Source organism: Cynoglossus semilaevis, chromosome 19 (genome assembly GCF_000523025.1).
Source record: "Cynoglossus semilaevis isolate Cse_v1.0 chromosome 19, Cse_v1.0, whole genome shotgun sequence".
Classification (NCBI taxonomy): domain Eukaryota; kingdom Metazoa; phylum Chordata; class Actinopteri; order Pleuronectiformes; family Cynoglossidae; genus Cynoglossus; species Cynoglossus semilaevis.
This window is the reverse complement of record NC_024325.1, coordinates 9,715,805-9,739,538: the sequence shown is the minus strand read 5'-3', so window position 1 is coordinate 9,739,538 and position 23,734 is coordinate 9,715,805. Positions and strand designations below refer to the sequence as shown.

General features: G+C 40.0%; 1 protein-coding gene across 9 annotated transcripts in view; it reads right to left on the bottom strand.

The window, feature by feature from the left end:
• The window catches only part of auts2a (activator of transcription and developmental regulator AUTS2 a), a 224,219-nt gene that overhangs the window by 184,320 nt on the left and 16,165 nt on the right, over positions 1–23,734 (bottom strand). The gene's annotated exons all lie outside the window — the stretch shown is intronic.

Genomic DNA, 23,734 nt, shown 5'->3' with positions numbered 1-23,734 from the left:
AGCAAAAAAAAAGGTCTTGGATGTGAATCGATTCCACAGCCTATTGAAAATATCGTGGTGGCTTCAAGTTTGTGACTGAAATAATATCAAAGCAGCTCATCATAAGTTACTGCTGAGAACAGGATCCACAGAAAACCCAGCACTAAGAAACTCACCACTGAAGGACCACACTGAAAAACAATAATCAGAGGCTTCAGTCATACATCATCTAATCTCATTGGCCTTCGTCGCCTGCCCTCATCCAAAGCAAATAATCAACATGACATACTTTGTCAGAGCAAAGAATAAGTGAGGACGCTCCGACGCGGCCGACACATTGTTATTTATCATCTCAGAGGGAGCCTGCAGTATTCTTCTATTTTTGATATTAAAAGTCACATTAAAAAGCACATTATAGTGTTTCCCCTGTCTTATAACGAGTGCAGCTGACAGATGCTATAGAGCAGGGATTTCCCATCACAGATCGCATCCATGCAAAACGGGCCTCTGTCACACACACTGGAAAACACAGTAAAATGCAACATACACTTTCAACTTTATATTCGCAACAACAGGCTCATCTGTGCTAACTGTTAATTAATGTCAAATGGCTGAAAGCCACTGATGACTCAGGCGAGCAGCGATTGCATCCTCTACATTACCAGGGTTCATATAGTTATAGTTAGTAAACAACATATAGTTATATATGTAACCATATGTTACAATACAGTAAATCATACAGTGTTGGGTAAATACGTCTCAAAAGCGTGACTTGGTGCAGAGTAAGCGCCTCGTCCGTCCACTGCACTGTTAACTGGAAAGAGACTTATCATGCACAAAGGTCCGTCCACTGGTGTTTTATGAAATCGCTCATATGGTAGAAGAACAAATCTCCCAGTTAGTGCTCCTGTCTTCACTCCTGATGTTAAAATACCTCCAAACAGCCGACACCGTTGACCTTCTAACATAAACCACCCACAGGGGCAACGAGACACTGACCTGCAAAAGGAAAACGAATAACACTCGCTGACCGATGGGCAGGCGGAAGTTTCAGGTCTTATACCAACAGTCTTCACCTACAGGCAATGGATTTTTGTTTTGGAATGCACACGTCCATGGACTAATGCAGCACAAGTGCTCCATGGCATTTCATCCTGAAGCTGCTCATTAACAATTCATCGATAGCAGAAACTGGAAAAAGCTGACAATAAAGTCTGTGCTTCCACATTCACAGTGAGGAAGAGAGCAAATGAAAGAATGGAAAGTGTAGCTGGCCAAGAATGGATGCAGACTTACAACAATAATCTGAAATGAGTCAGTCCATAAAGATGATAAATGGAAGGGACAGTAGGTAATCAGCTGATGATTTCATTATGAGAAACAAAATGACGGCATCCAGGTTACGGAATGGAATATGTTTTATTTTAACTAAACAGTTTTGTTCTCAGTATCCGGAATTTTTCTTCAGTATAAAGTAAAAACACTGGCCAACCGTCGCTGATTGGAGTGGCACTAATGCCCATCGACCCCCCGTCGCTGACATCCCTGATTTATTTTGTCTTGATTTTGGCTGAGTTGTACACATGACTGTAGCCTATAAATGTTTTATTTCTGTGTAATATAACTTTATTCCATCCAGTTTATCCCACTTGGCTCTTTGGACGGCTGCCTTTCTGGTTCTGCACGTACGATCGGGCATTTTAAAATAACAACACCCTCAATGCCAAAATACAAAGATGTTGAAAACGTGTTTTGTTTCAAGTGTGAGTCATTTATTACCGACGGAGTCATAAAGGAGCAGCTTCTGGATACAGCTGTAAAGTAGCTGTTGGAGCGTGGCTGCTTTTTCAGAGGACAGTGATCCACGTCACCGCAGCCTGATGACATTTGAGCCGCACATTAATGAAAGGCTGATCAGAGTCTGATCAATGTGAATTACTGACACAGTTTAATTCAATCTCCTACTTAAAGGTGAGTTAGCGGATAAAACGAGCAACAAACGGACGCTGCTAGATGAAAAGAGACGGACAAAGACGCTGAGGATAATCGATCAAACAAGAAGTTTGATTGTCCCCCACAATAACAATAACACTGCATTAGGCTCTTTCCACACACACGCACTTTCCTAGGAACAAAGTAAACAATGATTGGCAATCTAATGAATGCCAAAAAGGGCCACGTAATCCCCCCCTTGTGGACTACTCCAGCGGAGCAGTTCTTATTAGTTTGAAGTACTTATTTAAGTTGAGCAGTAAACTGTCATTCTTCAGAGAGCCCTCAACCTGAGATTTCCAGCCGAACAAGCTCTAAGTGGCGAGTGTTGGAGACTGCCGGGCGAAACCCTGCAGCAGCCGTGGTTATGATGAAATCAAACAGTCACTGAAAACAACTGGATATTTGCATCCTGTTGAGGATGATGCAAACGTGTAGCAGTCGCTGAGAAAGTACCTTTGTTATTCCAAAGGGGTTTTTTTTCTTGGAAACTATTTACAGACAAACTGTACATAAATGATGGAATCAATAGTAATTCATTAATATTTTTAATTATCTTGCAACTTACACTCCATATTAAAAAAATGTGATTAACCAATTAATTGCTTGATCTCTGCAATTAACTCTAGTTAACATGATTATTTTCAAAGATTAAAAAATAAATTCAAGTTTGTGTTTTGTACATTAGGAATACTTTATGAACAGAGGTGGTAAAATAAATGTAAATAGTTTGTAACAAATTCTTGGACTTTTTTGTAAATGTCTTACTGATTAAAAGTACTCACAGAGATCACGACCAGAAGCAGAAAAAAATATTGTGTCTCTAATTCTTCACATCCTTTAAACAGTGAAGGCTTTTTTAGAAAATAGGAATAAAGGAAAATACCTCTGTATACAGTGAGGGGTATGAGTGATGACAGGGTAACTGTATGTATTGGTGTTTTTCAAGGCTGCTGTTGAACACTAAGTTAAAGAATTTCAATGTCAAATGTAGTAACACTGTTTTCACAGAGTTCTGGAGACAGACACCAACCAGTGCAGCGTTGACTAATGACGGACTACTGAATCACTGTTTAGTCCAAACACATTTTTAAACAATTGCTGCAGCAAATGGAGTTGGAACCCAAGCAAATACTCCAGCCTGCAAAGTAACACACTGCAAAAAAAAAACCCAAAAGATCTCGGCTGCAAAAAGGAAAGACTGTCAGTTAGGAAGAGCTAATGGCGAGAATGTCACGGTCTCCTGGGAGAGTGCATCTGAGGTGTCACAGTCACAGCTCTACATAAACCCCGGTGCACAGCACAGGATTTTCCCAGAAGTGAGAGTGTAGGTCAGGGGTGCCAAACATACGGCCCGTGTTCCAAAACGGCCACTAAGGTGTAGATAGTTAAAACAAACGAATACTTTAACGTTTACATTATATATAATATATTACCTCAACTAATTTTGAGTTCCTACTTTTTCCTAAAGTTTTATTTCCAAACTCAGCTTCCTGAAGGAGCTCCACGCACACACCAGTGCTCGAGCTTTCACTGCTGTCAGGCATTTTTTGGTGTGGAAGTAAAAGTTTTCACAATTTGCACCTTAGTAAAAAAAAATAAGTAAAGGTTTTCGGTGAAGCCTAGCGTACACGTGTAAGCACACACAGACACAAACACACCAATGCAAGTACACACACACAAAAAGGGTGAAAAGTACTCCTCGAGAAGAAAAGATACCCGACCAATTTTCTGCCATTAATCTCATAATAGCAAAGAAAAGTCATCCACTTTACTCAGCTTGGTGCATGAAAACAGTCAGAGGAATATCCTGTGCACGACTTTCTGACTTCCTGCCTGTGGCTGTCCAACCAATTTTATTTTTTTTTTCTCAGAGAGCGGACAGACCTGTGGGAGCTGCAGTGATGGCTGATCTCACAGACCAGGTGTCTTATCACACGACTTGAGCTAAACAGCCATGTAATAATACTATTACTGGTCATATTACTATGATACATTGCGCCGTACAAGTATACTTTTTTTATTGACTTCATTATCGTATTGATTCGTTGGATACATTTGCTTTAGAAATACTGTCCCTACATTTAGATCAAAACCAACGTTTTGATTCATCTGCGTCTGTGACACAGCACACATGAAAGTACCTCTTTGTTTGTGTGCGTGTGTTTGTAGTGTGTGTCCTAACACGAGGCAAATCAGGTTTTCTACAGAGATGCCGGTGGAGAACAGTCTCATTGAAAAACAAACATATTCAGCACGAGCCACGAGAAACCACAACATTTACACTGATTAAATAAACATGAGCGCGGAGATAGAGCCTGTCAGCCTGGCTTTTTTCATGCTAATCACAGAGAAGGCACCGCAGACAGAGTGGCCCTTTAATGGGCATCTAGAGGAGCAATTCAACAGAGTTTGTTTGTTTGGTTTTTTTCCAGCGCTGCGTTGCATTAAACTGTGAGGGGTTTTTGTGAAACAGTCCATTCCGTGCACAGACATCAACTGGCAGCTCATTTGTTGTGTTCAGACGAATGAATAAGTGAATAAGAACGGGTTTAAGTGTAAAGCAAACACCACCAACATAACATGCATCGCTGGCCACGTGGTGACAGCCTGAATAAGTAAATCATACTGTGAAACAAGATAAAGTGCAGGCAGACCTGATCAAATGAGGATGAATAACAGCCGGGGAAATGATGTCGTGCTGAAAATGGTCCCAGCCGAGGCGGCGGCATTGTGGGATGGACTTGTGTCTTTGAAGCTGCCCTTGTTGACTTAAATAATTGCATCTGATTGCTGACAGATGTAAAGGCAAATGAACCAGAGACTCGAACATGTTAAGAACTGTTTAGTGTCTGGACCAGGGCTTTTATTGGATCCAGACTTTAAGTAGGTCTACGTGCATTTAACCTTGGTTGGAATGACTTGTTTGGTTTGGCTGTTAGCAACTGATAACTCAATCAACGCTGTCATTATCTGGACATGCTCTGTAAATATAAAATAAAACTAAACAAATGACCAATTCAAATTTTATACATAACAAAAATGTAGCCATGGAATTTACAAACAGCTTGTGGCCATGTGATTAAAGAGCCAGCCATGTAATCAAAGTATTGCTGGTTCAAATCCAAGCACAAATCTTTCCCTGGTCCCGGGGGCTCACTGCTGTTAATCACTGAGTGGTTTTCACAGATGAGTTTAACGCAGACAGTTTCCCTCCAGGACTGAGAATGAATGAATAAATCAATAATAAATAGCAGTATCTATGAGGTGAAGTGTCAAGTATCACTGTGTTCTCCAAAGGTAAAATAATATTAATAATAATAAAAAAAACATTAGTCACGTATTTATCCCAGTCCTTGCAACAGTCGGTGCCATTAAGTAGGGTGGTTGCAGCTCACAGGGAGGCACCATCAGGTGTGTGGTTTCCTCTGGGGCTCAAACCCAGGACCTTCTTTAAGGCAGGCGTGATAACCTGCTGCCTGATGGAACCACAGAAACCAGCGTTCATGTAACCAGGAACCAGGAACTCTCTCTCCTCGACAGGGGACTACCGTCCCTCGCCTGTCAACCAGTGAACCCTGTGCCTTAGTGGGCCATGACAACACGGCATCACCGTGACCCTGGACCAGCCCTCACACAGAGTGTTATGTTCCCTTAATGTCTGTCAAAACACCCAGCTGCTTGAAGTGTTTTATTTTTATTTTCTTAAGTGAAAGGATGGAATTGTCTCAATGTCTAAAATTAAAAACTATGACTGAGACTCACTTTTCAGTTCAGCTGCTTGAACTGCTCGTGCTCCAGGAGCCATGTTTTAATAGTAGTTTCTAAGCCCGTGGCTCAAAGATTTATTTCAAAAAGAAGGCTGAATTAACTCACTTTCATAAAAAAGACATGCAATTTGAAAAAAAATATTTTTAGCAATTTTTGCTCGGTTTTTAGAGAGATTAAGTTGTAAAAGGTAAGTTAAATTAACAATTGTACATCATATCAATGTGCACATATATAAATACATAGGAATGTTGGGTAACATTGATGACAAAAAAATGTTTTATTTATCATAAAGATTTTTTATGATAACAATTAATCGTAATTAGTCATGATTAACAGCCACACCTTTAAATCCTTAGTCAGTCCTAATTGATACATGAACTAGAGCTGCACCTTCATGTAGTTGGAGAAACATCTATTCACACAGGCACAACATACAAGCTTCGCACAAAGTGGCAGGCTATGTCCTGAAATGGAAAATATTCTCGACCAATGCATGTGACCCGTATGATGTAATCCCCCAGACCACCGAGCCATTTGGAGTCTGAGAGCCTATAAAACCTGGTGCCTCTTAAATATAAGTGCGTGTGGTGAGAGTCTCCTTTTCACAAAGAATGCTAGAGCATACCCAAAGTTCTTGTCTCCATAATTAAATAATTAATTTAGAGTGCTGTTTAATTGACTGAGCTTCTTTGACTTTAATGCCTGCCTGATCTGACAGCTAAATAATCTCCACCTCATACAGAAGAATGCTGAAAATGTTTGAATGCAGTTGAAAATATGCTCCAGGAATTTAGCATGTAGTACCACATGTAGCCAGATTAAAGAGACGACCGCAGGCACTGGCACCGACACAAATACATGCCGGGCACAAGAGCCCAGAGACATGCAGCAAAATGACAGGCCTTTCAAACAGTGACAAAAGTAAATAAATAAATATTTTTTAAAAATCTGTTCGGAGAAAAAAAGAAAAAGAAAACGTGAGACATGCAGCTGTGGAGACGTATTCAGCCGCAGCGAAAGCTTTTGAGAGAGAAGTCAAGGGTCCTAAAAGATGGAAGGCAGATAACAAAGAGCCACTAACAGGAAACAAGTGGCATTCATGGCCGAGTGAGAGTGGCATGCAGTGAAAGCTGTGGTGATAGTGTGCCGAGAGCAAAAGCAGAGCAGCGATCTGGACGGCTTTATTTGACAACCTAACAGGTCAGTGAAGGGGCCCTCAGGGTGAACACTTCACACCCTTAACTGGCCTGGTATTACGTAATTATAAAATGACAGAAATAATGAAGATAATATTCCCTAATAATAATAATAATAATAATAATAATGGCTCAATCTAACCCTAACCTCACATCAATTTTCCTTTTACAACTGAGCAGCCGAGTTTAATTACAACTGCACTTGTTCAGTTTTCACAGTGAAATACAGCTGCGCTGCATACGTCGCACCTCAGTAAGTTCAACAAACGATTTTAAAAATAATCCTATCCAACACTTCTTTTGTTTTGGTTTCAATAAATATAAAAATATTTTTCTTTTTGCCTAAATGTACACGTCCTTTGTCAAAGCACACCTGCGATCTGCAACAATGGCAGATTAAAAGACCGGTTTAAGTATTTTCCCACAGTTAATAAAATTGGAATATGTGCTTTGGTTTTATTTCATTAAAAAAAAAAGTTAAGACCAGTTAAACCTCTGAGGACACTCCAGCTCTGCAGTCATTTCTTTCAACCAAATATTATTATTATTATTATACCAAATATAATATAGCAAAAGGTGGGGGGAAAATGTTCCCTTTTCCTTTGCACACAAAAATCTACCAACAATCTGTGTGACAGAAAAGTTATAAAAAAATAATTTTCCTATGTTTTTAAAAAACAACCCAGTGGAAAAGGAGGGAAAAACAGGTCTCTCCAGGGATTGGGGTGAAAAGAAAGCACAAAAACCCTTGATTTCACCCAGGCTGTGGATTTGTACCAACAGTTCTCACTCCCTCTCATTTCTGTATTTTTTCTCCTGAACTCAATGATTCACAGCAGAAAATTGACTCAGAGAGGGAGTGAATAGTGGGTGATACTGAAGTCTTACTGTTGTCGACTCTTTCTTCACTGCTGGCTGCCAAAACCAGACTGCTGCTGAACAATGAAGCAGTGTTCTTCACAGAAAGACATTGAAATCAATTGGTTAATTTGGCTGTTTTTCACTTGTTCTGCCCTCCTGGTGTGTCTTAATGACAACTCAAAAAGACAACCCTTCCAAACCACTCCATCATGGAAGCACTGTTGAAATCCTCTCGCTCAGAGTCAACCTTTAACAACCGTGAGACTCATACTAAGACCATTAAAACAGACGGCAATAAACTTCTCATATCATCACACCTTCAGCTACACTGGCACATGTGCTTTGATCCATGGAGAGCTGCCGGTAATGATTAAGCTGCGAGCACTTTCAGACAGTCAACAATGCTGAAAAACACGACGGTGGAAAATCCCCCCATGGCTCTGTATTCCCTGCCATCATTCCTCTGCTCTCCACACCAATGACGTGATGTTTCTTTTGGGACACCGTGGCTTCAGACAAAATGGTGTGGGTTGCTTAGCAACTGGGTACAGAAAGAAGATCATTAAATTTCTCTGAGGCTTATTCAGTCATATGATATATATCTGGGAACTTGTTGCTTGGAACCACATTGATTGAGATCCTCAGATGAACTAGTGTTTTGAAGTGCAACAGCATCGAGTGAAAATGTCACACGTTTATGTCAAACAAACCCTTTTGTTCATATTGTTGTAAAAAAAATAAAGAGGGAAAATGGACTCAAACGTCAAAGTCACTCAACTGCCTTCAATCAAAACACATTGATTTATTACTGACTTTTCAATTTTTAAAAATTTTTTTTTTTGCCTCCAGTCAGACTAAGACTTCAGACTGCTGCTTACAACAGAGTGGACACCTGCGCTATTTTTAGCCCACAGTCATTAAAGCCGACAGTGTAACAAGACACTACAGATTTGACCCTTCACCGGTAATTAGATACCAAGTGAAACCTTAGCGTCTCAAAACGGAAAAGGAAGGCAGTGTTTGAAGACAAAAAGATTTCCACAGCAAGATCTTTGGACTTCACAGATCTCTCGTTCATCGAGCACTGTCAAACTTTTTATTTGTTTTTAGAGTTGTTGCTACACTGCAGTCAAATCTTTGTAATGATAAAAAATTAAAGAATGTCATGGTTTCCTATCTTTTCTTGTAATATTTTCCAGACATTTGAAGACCAGTCGCTACAGGCCCTAATGCTAGTCTTACGTCTTCCTTATGCATTAAAGTAGTAAAGAATATTACATTTCCAGGATAACTTAAGTGATTCCTGGACCTTTGACATGTGTTTCCGTGACTGGAAGAACGGTTTCTTTTCCAGGTTTTCCAGGACATGTGATAACCCTGATCATGGTATACTTAACGTAAACCAAGCAGTTCAATTTATGATTTTCAGTATCATATAAAGTTAGAAAATAGAAAGTTATTGTTTCATTTGGAATGAAAACCTTTGGCCCCAGTTTAAGGTTACATGAGTCATGACCGAAAAACACTCTAACATATGTGGATTTTTTTTTTTGTGTTACTACAAGACTTAGGCACACTACAATAAACATTTATACTCAGATTATTTGTTTTAAATTTAAAGGTCAATAATTACATCAACATCTCCCACACAATGCTATTAACTGCAGTGTAAAGGTTCAAAAATGTTCATCGATGACTTTTTCTAATAACTCAGTGAAAGGACATTCAGAAAATAATAATAATTAATCAAATTCATGAGTAATTTGTCTAAACCTAAATTAAAATGTGACAGAATATAAATGAAAACTGAGATGAACTTCTACATCAGCCAACAACATGAGAGGCTGTGGCTGCAGGTAACACCGGTTCTGTTAAAAAACAAGTCGAAACAATAATTCTAAAAATCATTTCAGACCTTTTCCACTCCAGCTGTTTACTAGGGCTTCATCAGACAGACATCATCATGAAATATTTTCACAACTAGTTCGCTAATGAAAAGCAGTCACACAAACAACACCACTGCAAAGTACTGTTAATAACTGAAACATCTAAAGGTACCTTCAGTAACGTGAACACAGACCACAGCCGTGTGTCTGATTAATTAGGTTGACAGTTTTTTAACAAGTGAAAGAAGGTGAAAAAACATTAAACAATAAAATCAAACACAGCTGCAGGTCACACAGTTTAACTACCATAATGATGTTTATGTTCTGCATCCATCAACATACACAGTCAGCTGCACAAGGAACCGACGTCTGACCCACTGAAACTATTTTGCTGACAGTGTGTAACAGTGTTTAACAGTGTCGTTGCTTGTAAACACATAATGACTAAAAGCTGAAATTAGAATGATCTCAGAGCAGCTAAGGCACAGGTCTGCCATCCCATTCTCACTTGTTCTCACTGCTAAAGTTAGCAGAACACTGGTCAACAGTCTGGGTAATTACTGTATCTCTGCCAGCCATTGTGTTCGAGGCCCCGGGGACTGCACTCAGCCAGACAGGCTTTTTTTTTTCCACCACCACAATCTACAGTAAAGCAAACACCCAGAGCAATCTGTTTCCTGCTCAACAGTTTCAAATGGTTCTGAATGTTATGTGTCTTTTAAAGAGGAACAGATGTAACGACAGACATAAGTACGTGATACATGTGCTGACCAGCCAATCACCAGTCAGGACCAATCATACCAAAGTCTGGATGATTTCGCTCACTGGCCAGTCGATCTGTACGTCCCTGATAAAATGTAGTGAAGTAAAAAGCAAACTTTGTTTAGTAGAAGTAAGTACATTAGTTCTACCCTGATGACAACATGCAAGTTCAATAAATCCACAAGTCAACTTAAGTACAGCAACTAATTTAATTTACTACAGTTACTGTCCAATTCAGCTTTGCCTGCCTTTTAAAAGTCACAGTAGAATATAATTCACTCTAAAACATTGTCTGCAGAAACAAGAAACATTCACCTCGCAAACGACTCCGGCAGAAAACAGAAATAAAGCAAAACAGCAGCACAGCTGCTTTTATCTGTAGTTCTCTCATATTGACTTTATCCTGAAAATACCACCGAGAATTACTGTGTTGAGAAACGAGCACCAACAAACCACTCCAAACACTGCATGCCCCCTCTGGCTCTATCACACATGCCTCTGTGCTTGATTTAGCTCAAAGCACTTAATGGAAGTCAGCTCACAGGATAAAGTAAACTGAGCGGAGGCCTGGGAAACGACTGCATTTACAGCTCGCAAGAAAGGACTGCTGAGGAAATGCACTGAGATACAGGACGCAGGCAGGAAATATGGGCTTCGTCATATATTTTTTTACAACCTTTATCCTGCGGGTTATTCCTTTGTGGCTGCAGAGAAGGGGAACAGGGGACATTTCAAGGGGCTGTCACTTTTGTGGTGGCTGCACATTTGACTGTCCTGCAGCATCACTGTGTCGCCTGGGAGAATGGCTGTTCCACTGAAGTATATCAGAGTTGCGTGACCCTGATGACAGTCCATTCTGGGCCTTCATAGTTCTGTTAAGAGTTGGCTAAGTGTTAGCGTAACAGAGATGACAGCTTCCACCACGAGTGAGTTACAGCGTGTCATTTGGATAATCTCACCAACACCTCAGCCAGAGGACGGCAAATTATCAATGCGGCTGATGTCAGTGCTTTGTATCTAAGCAAAACTAATGGCTTGTCAGATTACCGATTTCCCCTATTCATCAGCCAGGAGAGACCGCCCTTTATCTAAATGACAGCCTGTCAAGGTAAAAGCTGTGTCACCCGTCACCTGTCAGACACCCACTGCACACAGAAGTCAGACCTAGTTGGTGTGCTGAGTAGGTCTGAGGGTGAACGAGAGGAAAGGATGCAGTGAACGAGTGTCAGGAGGGAAGGTCTGGGAGGCCGGGGTAAGTAAAAGAGAGAAAAGCAGCAGCAAATACATCATTCACGAGAAAGGTCTAAGGTGAAATCTGAATTTGAACAAGGAAAGATTCAAAGAGAAACTGTGTGAAAATAAAACACCCAGTTATGTTAAAATAGGATGTTTGAGATCCACAGCCGTTGGCACAGGAATATACTGTACGTTAATGATGCTGCAGTAGGTAGATGATTAACGTATTCTTCATGACTTACAGGAGTAGCAGAAACTGGCACACAAGTCTAGAGGACCCCCTATTTCCGTAAAATATGGTATTGCTATTTTTTACATTATTCAATGAAAACAAATCACATACAGATATCAGATACAAAAGTAAGAGTCAGAAGTGACAGGTGGCGCTGATGTCCCAATTAATGTCTTAAACACAAAAATAAATGTATGAAGATTAGTTAGATTAACATTTTAAACAAATTGTAAAGCAGAATGACACATACCAGACACTTGAGGAGCTAACAATATACCCTCAACACTCAGCATGTGTTTGTAGAGGCTTCAACTTTTGGTCAGACACCAGGCTTATGTCAGACATTCCCCATAAATCAACATGAAAATGTTATGTGAAAAAATGAACTGTGATTTTCATTAGTGATGATTAACTAATCAAAACTGTACCTGAGCTAAAATAAATATATAAGACACCCTAAGTGACTGAGCAAATGTATCTGACAGTAATCACAGTAGGAGGGTTGTGCGAATGTTTCTGTGCACACTTGAACGTCTGCTGCCACAGTGCTGCGGAGAGGAATGAAGGAGCCTTTAAAGCAGCAGCACACCCACACTGAAGGGAAGATCAAATAGAGTGAAGAAAGTACCAGGGTTGAAACACTGCCATGAAACATTAAAGATGAAGAAGACAAATGGGCTGAAGGATGTTCCTGAAACTTGAAGGCAATGTCACCCAAAGTGTTTGACAGGGAAAAAAAGAAGAAGAAAAAAATACATCTGTGTGTCAGACATTACAGTAGAGCACACGTAGGAAATCACAGTCTCTGTCATTGATGTCCTAACCAAAACCAATTGGTTTGTACACAAAGCTGTAGGACGCAACAAAACACACTTTGTGTTAATCCAAGACTCCACTGTAATCAATAACAATTATTATTATTTAATAAATTATTTTAAAAATTAGTTTCTGTTCCCACACTGACGTGGGTCGCATTAAGTTAGCGTGTATTCAGATTGAAGTCTCCATGGGGAAATATATTTATATCATCATCACACACATATCACACACACACACACACACATATCACACACACACCTACCAGCACAGAGGAAACCAAGGGGAGACAGACAGGCTATAAAAAGAGCCGTCCAAACTAACTCTTCAAATCGCACTGATGGATGTTCAAGGACGCACCAGCACTTACATTACAGCACAGTCAGTACAGAACTATTCTTGACTGTCCTGAAGAACTGGGACATCTGTGTCTCTGCGCTTGCATTTGGGTTTTGAACAGGAATACACACCAAAAAAACATGCAAAAAACCCAGAAAATAAAATCTTTGTCGTGGATATAAATTCACATGGGAAACAATTCCAAAGCTATAATCTGGTTTAGTAAAGGAAAAACAATCTGAGCAAAAACATTGTATAGAGTAAACTATAGTCTGATTTGAAAACAAGCTCAGAAGTAGCTAGGAAACTTTAAGACGGACATTGAATGGTTTATGAATCTGCTCCTCTGTGAGACATAAATGATCAGTGATATCTTGATATCAGTCTTAAATACAAATGTTTTCATGTATTTTAACATGTCCATTAGTTTCCTGCAGTTTTAATTTTGACCTAAATCAAATGTCATTATTATTATTTAATGTAAATAAACTGTTTTATACTATATTTATTTTCTGTCACAGTACGGCTGATGAGAGAATCGATAAGGAATTAAATCAATTAAGAATCAAATCCTTAAATGATATGGATAATGGGTTTGGAATTCTTCTTAGGTCAGGTGTCATCAACCACAGCATTAAAAACTGGATCTAAAACTAACGCAGTAAGTGAGACAGAGAAGAAATAGTGCTGGCAGAAATGTGGAGAACAAGAACACATTTTTAGCCTTTTAAATTTTAATCCCAGTTAATAAAAGCAGTGTTATTTGTAACTGATGTGAAGTTCAATGTCCTTCATCACTGGAGCACTTGTGTGTCTGAAGTACAACTTGAATGACTTGATGAAAGCAAAGCTCCCTTGAAAGCTTCATAAAATCTTATTTACTTCAATTTCTTTTAAACAAAATGAAAGGTATAGCCTTTTTTTCTATAGCAATCTGTGTTAAATTTAAATAAGTAAAATCATCAGGTTTCATCTGAGAAAATCTTGTTCTGGTTATTTTATATAACATAAAACTATAGCCTTCATTTTGTATGAAGTAAGACAATAGGCCATTTCACCAGAAAATGAGGGGCAGTTCAGTCTTTTAATTATCTCTGGTCCTCCTCTAGAGATAATGCTGATAATTTTAGCTCTCCATAATGTGTCAATGCCACAGGCATGTTTCCCTGCACACAGAGAGAAGAAGGCCTCGTCCACTGGCACAGAGTGAAAATTAAACAAATATACAGACCGGGGAGCAGAAGCCCTGAGGTCGGCTGACAGATTGAAAACAGAGGCGGAAATCAATCGGTGAAGTGCACTGTCAACAATGCATCACTGATTTTACTGAGTGCAGATGAGGAAAGAAAGGCAGAGAGAACAGACGCAGCCTTTTTCATCTTCCCTGCAACTGAGCTTCACAGGTGTTTAAAGAGGATGAACATCAGCCATGAAATAATCAGGTAAAACGGTTCAAAAATGATGGAGAGCACTGAAGGTTTCACACTGGAGACTGTCAGAGGGAACTGTAGCACAGAACACAACTCTCCTTTCTGGATCAGTGCCTGATTCCTGAAGAATTAGGCACAATTTACATCCTGAACCTTAACTTGAACCATCTTATCAGGGAGGGAATCCACAACAGCAAACAACAACGCTCACTCTTGAAGGTGAAAAGCAGCTGAAAGCTTCTCTTTCATCAGGGTTGTATTTCTTCTTGTCTCCCTGTGGTCTGTGGGTCTCCACCTCAGCACTGGGACTAAGATTATAAATCAAGGGCATTTATTCCATCTCAACCTCACACAGGGGTGAAAATAGTGGGGTATGGGTTCCATAAAATGTATTCATTAATCTTCAGCTCCTCATCCTGTTAAGGGTCACTGAGGCAATGGGACAAATCCCATTGGTCACTGGTTGAGAGGCGAGCTCAACCCCCAATAGGTTTCCAGTCTGCACAAAAATGGTTCACACTGAATTCCTGTGGTCAATTGAAAATGAATGTGATCAGCAGAGAGGATAATACCACACACACACACACAGATATATAACATGTGGGCTCCTCACTTTGTCATAGAGAAAGCGGTGATGTCACTGTTTTGGACAGACTATACTCGTTGGCGTATTGTATGCAAATATCCTCCAAGATTTTAATGATCAAATAACTGAGAAGCTTCCCAGCATCCCCGGCTGCTCCAAACACTGGCTCTGAACGGCCAAACAGCTGCAAAGAATCCTTACATCTCGAAGTACAATGTCATTTTAAGCACATTAAGCCGTCACATCTGTCACAGAGAACGTCGGGCAGATTGACTCAGCAGCTTCCCTGTCTGTCTGACGGCCAAGTCTGTGTGCCGGCTGCCAGGAGAATCTTGCCTGCTTTATAGCTAAGTGCTTAGTGTAAAGTTTGCCTGACAGCTGATGTTTCGTACAGTTTTTTTAAGGGTGGGGAGCAGGAGAAGGGAGGGTTATTTTTCTCTTTCTTTGTATTTCTAGGTGTGAAGAAGTTTAAGGAAACGGCCTTTAGAACGTATTCTTTCGTGTTCCCTTTTAAATTAAAACCAAAGTTAATGAAGACTCGGTTGAGTGAACTTGGTGTAGAAGGACCAGAGTAATGAATACAGCATCCTGACATTGTGCACAATTAGACTCTAGAGAGTACACCATGCCCTCTTACCCAAAATAGGCGTCTGATTTTACAAATGGTCTGGAAAAAAACCCTTAAAAAATCCTACAAACATAACAAGCTTAAATTATAAGTGTATATATATATATAATTCCATATAGTATGGAAGTAAAGGAGTGATCTTCTTGCTTCATGTAAATAGCTGCGTGGTTCATGTGACAATGTCTGCCAACAGACAACAGCTCTCTTTACTTTTGCAATTAGTTCTGACCAGATAAACTGTAAAGTTCCTGGACCGTCTGCCTTAATCAGTGATTAAACAGACAGTGTACTGGCCAGTGTGGAGGACCTACAGATGTAGATTCTCTGAATGAGCAATATTACCCTCTTAATTTATCTCATCACCTGCTGCAGGAATCTCTTCCCACGTCTGAGCAAAGTGACTGATGAAGACAAATGGAAGGCCCTCCTGTTATTCCAGAGAGTCAGGACCCGTCCGCCTGCAGCAGTGAGCTGTCTGCCAGGGTAAACACACACGCTAGAACAATATCTGCCAGCCAGTGGGGCTATGCTAGCCGACTTGATTTTTGGAAAACACACAAACAGCAGAAACACTAACAGTGGCCGGAAAACAAAGATGTTGCTGTGAGTGAAGTAGCAAACAGACCCTGCTTTAAAATGTTAAGAAAAACAACCGAACCATGCACTTTATGGACATGTTCGATGTACAGAGTCATAAAACCTGAATCTATCTTGAGACGCTCATGTGTGGAGTACAATTATATCACAGAAATAAATTCCCCCCCCCCCCCCCCGTCTCCTACCCTCTATCTAAATGTCATTATATCCATCACCCCCTGACTTTTCTCTGTAATTGTTATTGTAACAGATGTCAAATGCTGTTGAAGAGCTGCCCGCTGAACCACAGGCAGCTTGACTGATGCTCACTCACTGCACGGCCTATTATATGCTGAGCTTTCCTAAACTGTAGCTTCATTCAAGTGGAGCTCTTATTTAAATGCCATATTTCAGACCCAGATGCTTCTGTGTAAATGCTAACGGCATGGATACGAAGGAAGCCCGTTCACGGGTCAGTCACTTAAGCTTCACGCTACAACTCACCACACCAGGCAGGCGTTTGCTAACAAAGCAGTCCAGGCGTCCACTGCATTAAAGCCCTGCTTACACACAGAGTCAGACGATAGTAAAACAGCAATCAGTGGCCTCTGTGGGCCTTTATATCCTATCTTTATATGATACAGCATGTGTTCTTGGTCAGCTATAAAGAGCACCAATGCATCATCAACTGAATGTGCCGTACGGCCCCTGTGCATTGTTAAAGGGTCTAGGGCCCCACTGTTATAAAGTGCATTATTTATGCTTACCTGCTCTTTGTGGCTCTAGGTATCCAAGATGAATGAAGAGGGAGATGAAACTCTGTTGTGACTGCCAGGGGTGAGGGACTCAGTAATGAAAAATTTACCCAGGCTGCTCCCTGTTTCTCCTCCTAAGTACAAATACACACGCACGCACAACAAGCGTGGCATGAGGCAATCTCCTCCCTCTATGCTTCCTACATCCTCTGCCATCTCCTAGCCTACTTGTAGGTGAGACGTAAGAGGAAATAGATGAGTGGTTTGCAGCCATTTGAATTGTCCCCATGAGGCAAAGGAGCCATTTGTGTCTTTGGGAGAGTTACAGAGCCTGAGGGGGAGACAAAAACAGACGACTCGTGCTGCCAAGTTGTTTTCATCATTCCACAACGACCCTTTGTCACTGATGAGGACATATTAAGCAGATGAAAAAAAAAACAAAGGTACTTTGGTCCAATGGCTACTGCTGCTGACAGACACTCATCCATATACAGTCACAATGACATCAGCCCCGTGTAGACAAGAAGAATGAGAACCTTTACTGATCATCGCATAGACACATACTGTATACACAAAAATGTGTTAACCCCTTCTTGGGGAGCAGAGGGCGCTCTCGGTACCTAGGAATTGAGGGAATTTTTGGTACTTTCACACCACACAGGTGCCAGGGGATATTTTAACCCACTAGTGTACTAAAAGGTGTTATGCCATACACTAGTATTAGGTGACCTAGTCTAAAACTGTTGTATTATTATTTTAAAAAATAGATTAAAAACAATTAATAAACACAAAAAACTGACTGAAGAAAAAGTCATAGTATTTGATTCTGACTTTTTAATTAGAGTAAACAAATTAAAAATGTGCAGTGATATCTTGGATGATTATCAGTTTGCAAAGCACTTCACATAAAAAGCATCTATTCTATTCAATATCTGATTCTTTAGAACAAAAAACAAAAAAATGTAATCCTCCCATGTGCATAAGGACAAAGTAGGAAACGTGTACACTGTTGTACTTGGCGTGCCTCCTAAACACACTGACTTGCGTCAATGTCACATTTTGCACACTGTTATAGCTTTATACTGCGGTCACAGCACTTTTGGGCAACATTTAGGTCATTTACAGTATTTCTTCTAAATGGCACAGAACACCGCTACAGTTTTAATGCAGTTGTTTTTACAAGATTATGGACTGAAATGAGCTCCAGTGAGAGAGTTAGGGTGGTCCTGTGAGACGCCGGGCTATTCACAAGCATAATCAATCTAACTGCAGGGACAACCTCCCTCTCTCTCTCTCTCTCTCTCTCTCTCTCTATTACACATACACACACACACACACACACACATACATTCTAATTTGCATGCAGTGTGACTATAAAACTCACCAGCAACTTAATGAAGCAACCAAATGCTTATCATAAAAAGCAATACTTACTCAGGGATTATGGGCTTATAATGATCACAGTGCCACCGATTACTGTAATATAATTTAAGTGGAGATGTTCGCGGCTTTAAGAGGCAGGAGATACTTGGTGTAACACGACCTGTCGCTAATGCTAGATGTTAGTGGTGATAAGTAAACAGCACGTACCAAAAGATACCCATGTGGTAGAAAGGCTTCAAAATATGATGCTGATAGATGTTCCCAAACACAGCATTAAGACTTGTAAGCTAGTAGTATTGAAAGGAAAACAAAAAACAAAACAGCGCAGTAATATCCTGGGTCTTTATGCCAAGGATTACTAATGGCCCCAAAGTAATAAAAACACCTTCCCACAGTTTAGGCCTAGTGGCAAGGGATGGTATGTAGAAGTAATAAATAAAAAAGGCCAAAATTCTGAATAATGAAATACAAAATATTCTGTTCTTTCCCACTGGCAACAGAGCAGAGTGTAATGAAAGTGGTAGCTTGAAGTAAAAACCCAGACCGAACAGAAAGTGTCCTGCTGCCAAAATACCACAAACTGCTTTAAACTTTAATTCCTGTGAGAATTCCCTTGGGTCAAGAGCCACCGTTTGAGAAACACTGTACTATAAAAAAGAGAGAGAACACTAGTTTTAAACTCGACAAAACAGCTGTGACTAAACAATGAATAAACCATGTTACCATGCTGTATATTAAGCTCAACAATGTACCTTTCATCCAGTCAAACCGCAGCACATCACACAGAACACACTGACGTTACCTCTGCTCTCAGGAGACGCTCTCTTTATAGCACACTTTCATCCCAATTAACACAGTTTTATCTGAAGAATTTAAAACATCTGACCCAGTTTCTACAAAATGAATCAAATTGAGACAATAATATTCTAATGAGGCATTTGAACTTGTTCCTTATGGAGATTCGAAAGAGGGAAATTTGAGTGCGTTATAAACCATCTGTTACTGTTTGCACCATCATTACAGTACAGTACAGTTCAACCATATGTGGCCTAAATCTCGTATAATCAAAACAAATCATGCTATTTGCTATCAGACGTTTATCGGCGCTGAAACTTTCCTGCTGCTGCCTCTTCCATCGTTCTGCTTTCCCCGGCGATGACAAAGCCCGTATAATTAGAACTGTCTCGTGGGACAGAAGGTGAGAGAAGAGCGGGCGTCTTTAATGAAGGCTAGAAAACTGGGTGATGAAAGCAGTCACTCACACATCCAAAAATGTCTGTCAACCATCTAATGAATAAACACTGCTGTAACCCCCCCACCCCCCCTAATGAATAAACACTGCTGTAACCCCCCCTCCCCCCTCCCTTTTATGATCAATCCCTCTCAGGTGAAGACAAACAGTAGAAAAATACAATCAGCTGGTTTAAAGAGTACCAGGCATATGCTGTAAAAATCACAAATATCATCATCAGCCACATATACCGCTGTATGTGTATGACTACTACTGACTGCTTCTGATATTATGATGTATGAAGGCATTGAATACAGGTATGACTCAGAGAGTATTATTTCACTCACTCAGCTCCATCATAACAAACCACAACAGCATCAATTTGTGGTATTGAAATTACATTCACAATTACGATTTCTCCTCCCTTCTACACCACCTAAAGCTGAGTCACATGTTCATCACTAAATACTGCAAAGAAAGAAGAAATGTTAGAGAAAAGAAAGAAAAAGAAAGATTCACAGGGAGTTATACATTTTTATTTTCTTCTCTGTTAGGATAAATCAATCCAGGGGACTGTGTATTTTTATTTTCTTCTCTGTTAGGATAAATCAAAGGGGACTGTGTATTTCGGTTAAAACAGCTGAGATGCTAATGTAAAAAAATAAAAATAAGGGTTGCGATCCTGTCAGATGACTACTTTGTTAGCCCAGCCTACTAGTTTTAAGTTTTGAAGAGTGCATGCTGATATTTCTCCTGATTTCTCTGCAAACACAACAAGAGAAATCAGTCACGCTTCTTTACGCCCTACTATTTTGGTGATTTGTCACATTGTGGGGAGAGCGAGGAATGAGCTGTCTATCTTCACTAACAGTGCTGCAGCGTGCTGAGGCGAGCCCACAGCTTGACCGACTGTCAGGATTGTTGGATAGTTTGTCTCTCTTTCGCTCTCTGTATGCCTGCTTGTCAATCAAGCTCTTCCTCCTTTCCTCATGTTCACTGGCTTTTCCGTGTGTCTGTCTGTCAGCGAGCCAGCCATTCTGTCAACCCCCTCTCCCCGCTGACTGGGCTGTCTCTGCCACATACACATAAGGGCCTCTTAGGAAAACAAACATCTGACTTTTCCTCCTCTATTCTCTGAGAGTCCCTGGGAGCCTCCTTCCACAAAGCAAACAACATCATATGCTACCACAGTGCACTCTCTCCTCCTCTCATTCCTATCTCACTTTTCTCTGTGTATTGTCAAACAACACAGCATCAGGTCTGACTACAACACACTGAAAAAGCTCCACATCCAGCAGACATCAAATTATGGAGGATTCTCTCACACACACACGTCAGAACTGCATTTCTTAATATGAAACATGTTTTATATATAATATATTATATATATGGTGATTTTTTTTGTCAAATTATATTTCATAAAATATGTTCTTATAAATTTGTACTAATGTGTATGAAAACAAAGTAGAAAAACATAATTAGCTACAAAGTTATTTGTAGCTAATTATGTTTCGACTGTACTGGTCCAGCCCACTTGACTTGTTGTTTTGTGATGTGAGGACACACTATAAAACAAAACAATATTCATTCACCAGCCCAACAGTAATGTGGATGGAAGAATGGGAATAAAAGTGATATTTGTGTTTCATCATACACCACAGTACACACATTTCTACTGCAAGCTTTTGGATAACTTTGTTACTCATGCATCCGAAGACAAGCAGCTGTTTGCTGTGTTTCATCAGCAGTTAATGACGATGTCAAACTAGAAATTATTCTATTATATGAGCAGCAGAGTGCGCAAATGAACATGCCTTTCCACTAATTTACATTGATGCTGAGCAGACTGACTCACATATTCCACTTCCGAGCGTGTGCGGTGGAGTCAAACGATAACAGAAGCCTTTTATGGTTTGTGCTGTGCTTACTTACAAAATAAATCGAATTAATATTTTCTTTTGAATGAGAAATAATGGTCGTACTTAAGCCAATGGTAAAATTGAACAACAACTTTTTCCATGTGACAATATCCAATGTATGTTGTTACTTGTGAAAACAAAAAAAAAACACTAAATAACAATTGTAACCAAATTAATTCACTGCTGAATAGTGATCTGAATTTCTAATGAACTATGGATTGAAACCAAGCACAGCTGATTGCAGAACGGCACATCTAGACCACTTCATTCATCAGGCCTGTCGCAGCTCCCCAGCAGTCTCACAAGGCAACAACACATCATTAAAGGCAGCGGGTACTTATTCACACATAACTCACACTATTTGGAACCGCTAAACCCACAGACGTCCCCCAAGTCTGGCTGTGATTTAGGAACACTTCCTGCAGCGGGCATCAATATCAATTACTGTTGCTAAAAGATGTATTTAGAGAAGGGAAGAAAAAGAACTGCCAGACAGCTGACAGCCTTGGTCTCCAGGCGGTCTAATTAAAACAACAAAAGTCAGGAATGGCTGCCCAGACTGAAAAATTGGATGCTGACAGGTGGAAATTGAGAGTTTAACCTCACGTGACCAATAAAAGAAAAGAAAATGAGTGAATATAAGCATCAATTATCACTAACGCAGCCAACTGATTACACAGACACTTGTCACCACCATGTGTGATTAGAGACAATGTTGTGACATATGCCTGAAATATAACAGTGCAACACTGGAATGCTGACAGTGTAAAAGGTAGACATTTTGAGAGTACACTTCCACCTTAATGTGTAAACTAATCTAGGACACGGAAACAATTTTTTTCCCCACTTTACCACAGACCATTAAACTAATTTAATATAGCAGCTCCATGGTCCTGGAGAATATCCTCCAGTACATCATTACACCGGTACCGGTCTCCAGAGCTTTGGTAAATGAAGGCATTAACCACTGTAACCTTGTATTAGCCTTCCTAATAGCTACGACTGAAGGCTAAACTGTGATCCAAGTGTTCACTTGGATATTATTTAACAATATATACCAAAACCAGGAAACAAGGACTTGAAAAAAAAGAAGCTCATTACAGGGTAAAGTTCAGTGTATCCTGATTCATATTAAGGTACATACAGTATAATCCACGGATCCACAAACCCACAAACACTATTCGACCATTTTAAATGATCATTTCAGCGATCATTCATTTTTGCTGTTAGTAAGTAAGCTGAACATTTGTATGACATTATAAACTTTAGAGCCCAGTCCTATGTGTTGTTTATTTATAATATTGGTCTATTTATTTAATTGGCCTTTTTGTTCATATGAAGCACTGTGAGGTTAATTTGGTTGATTTACAAACAAAAACTATGGAGTGAGCAAATTCACAAAGGCTAAAGAGCTGCATTTAGCACAGGAGCCACAGGTTGCAGACCCCTGGTATATACTGTGTGAAACCATTACATTTGTCACCACAGTACAACAATTAACCTCGGGTCGCTCTTTTCAAAATTAATTCACTACAACGTAGGTCTGTAATTGGTAATTCACTGTAATATCACGCTCACTGCCGCAAATGGTATTTGGCAGCATCGCTGTATTTTGGCACCTTCTCTAATATTGTGAGAGGTGTTCAAAATATTTATAACAGTGACAGCAGAGCGAACGTAAGCTGGCAGACCGTGGACGAGCTAAGTAGTTCCAACGCTGGTAAATCAAATTATGATAAACAAAATCTCTTTTTGCCAGTTTCCTTAAGAAGAGCAATAAAAGAGTCAGCCCTCCACATCACAGACACATGTACAGAAATTCATAAGAGCACAAATACATAAATATATATGTAGTACAATTGCCAAAATGTCAGGGAAGGTCTGACACTGTGTCTGATAAATGAATTTGTATGAATTGTGAAAACATTCACTTCCTCAGCCTGCCTGTGGAGTTAGGAGTGTATACACAGCCTTACCTTTCATGGTAAGCTTCCTGGCTATAATCGTTTAGGGCTTATCACTCAGTAAGACTCCTCAAATATCAAACACACTTCTCATGTCACTCACCACACTTTGCCTGCTTAAAGCAACAGCGAGGGCTCTATCTGAACGCACACTGGGTGTCATCTGAAAAAAGCTGCCATTCTTGTTCTACT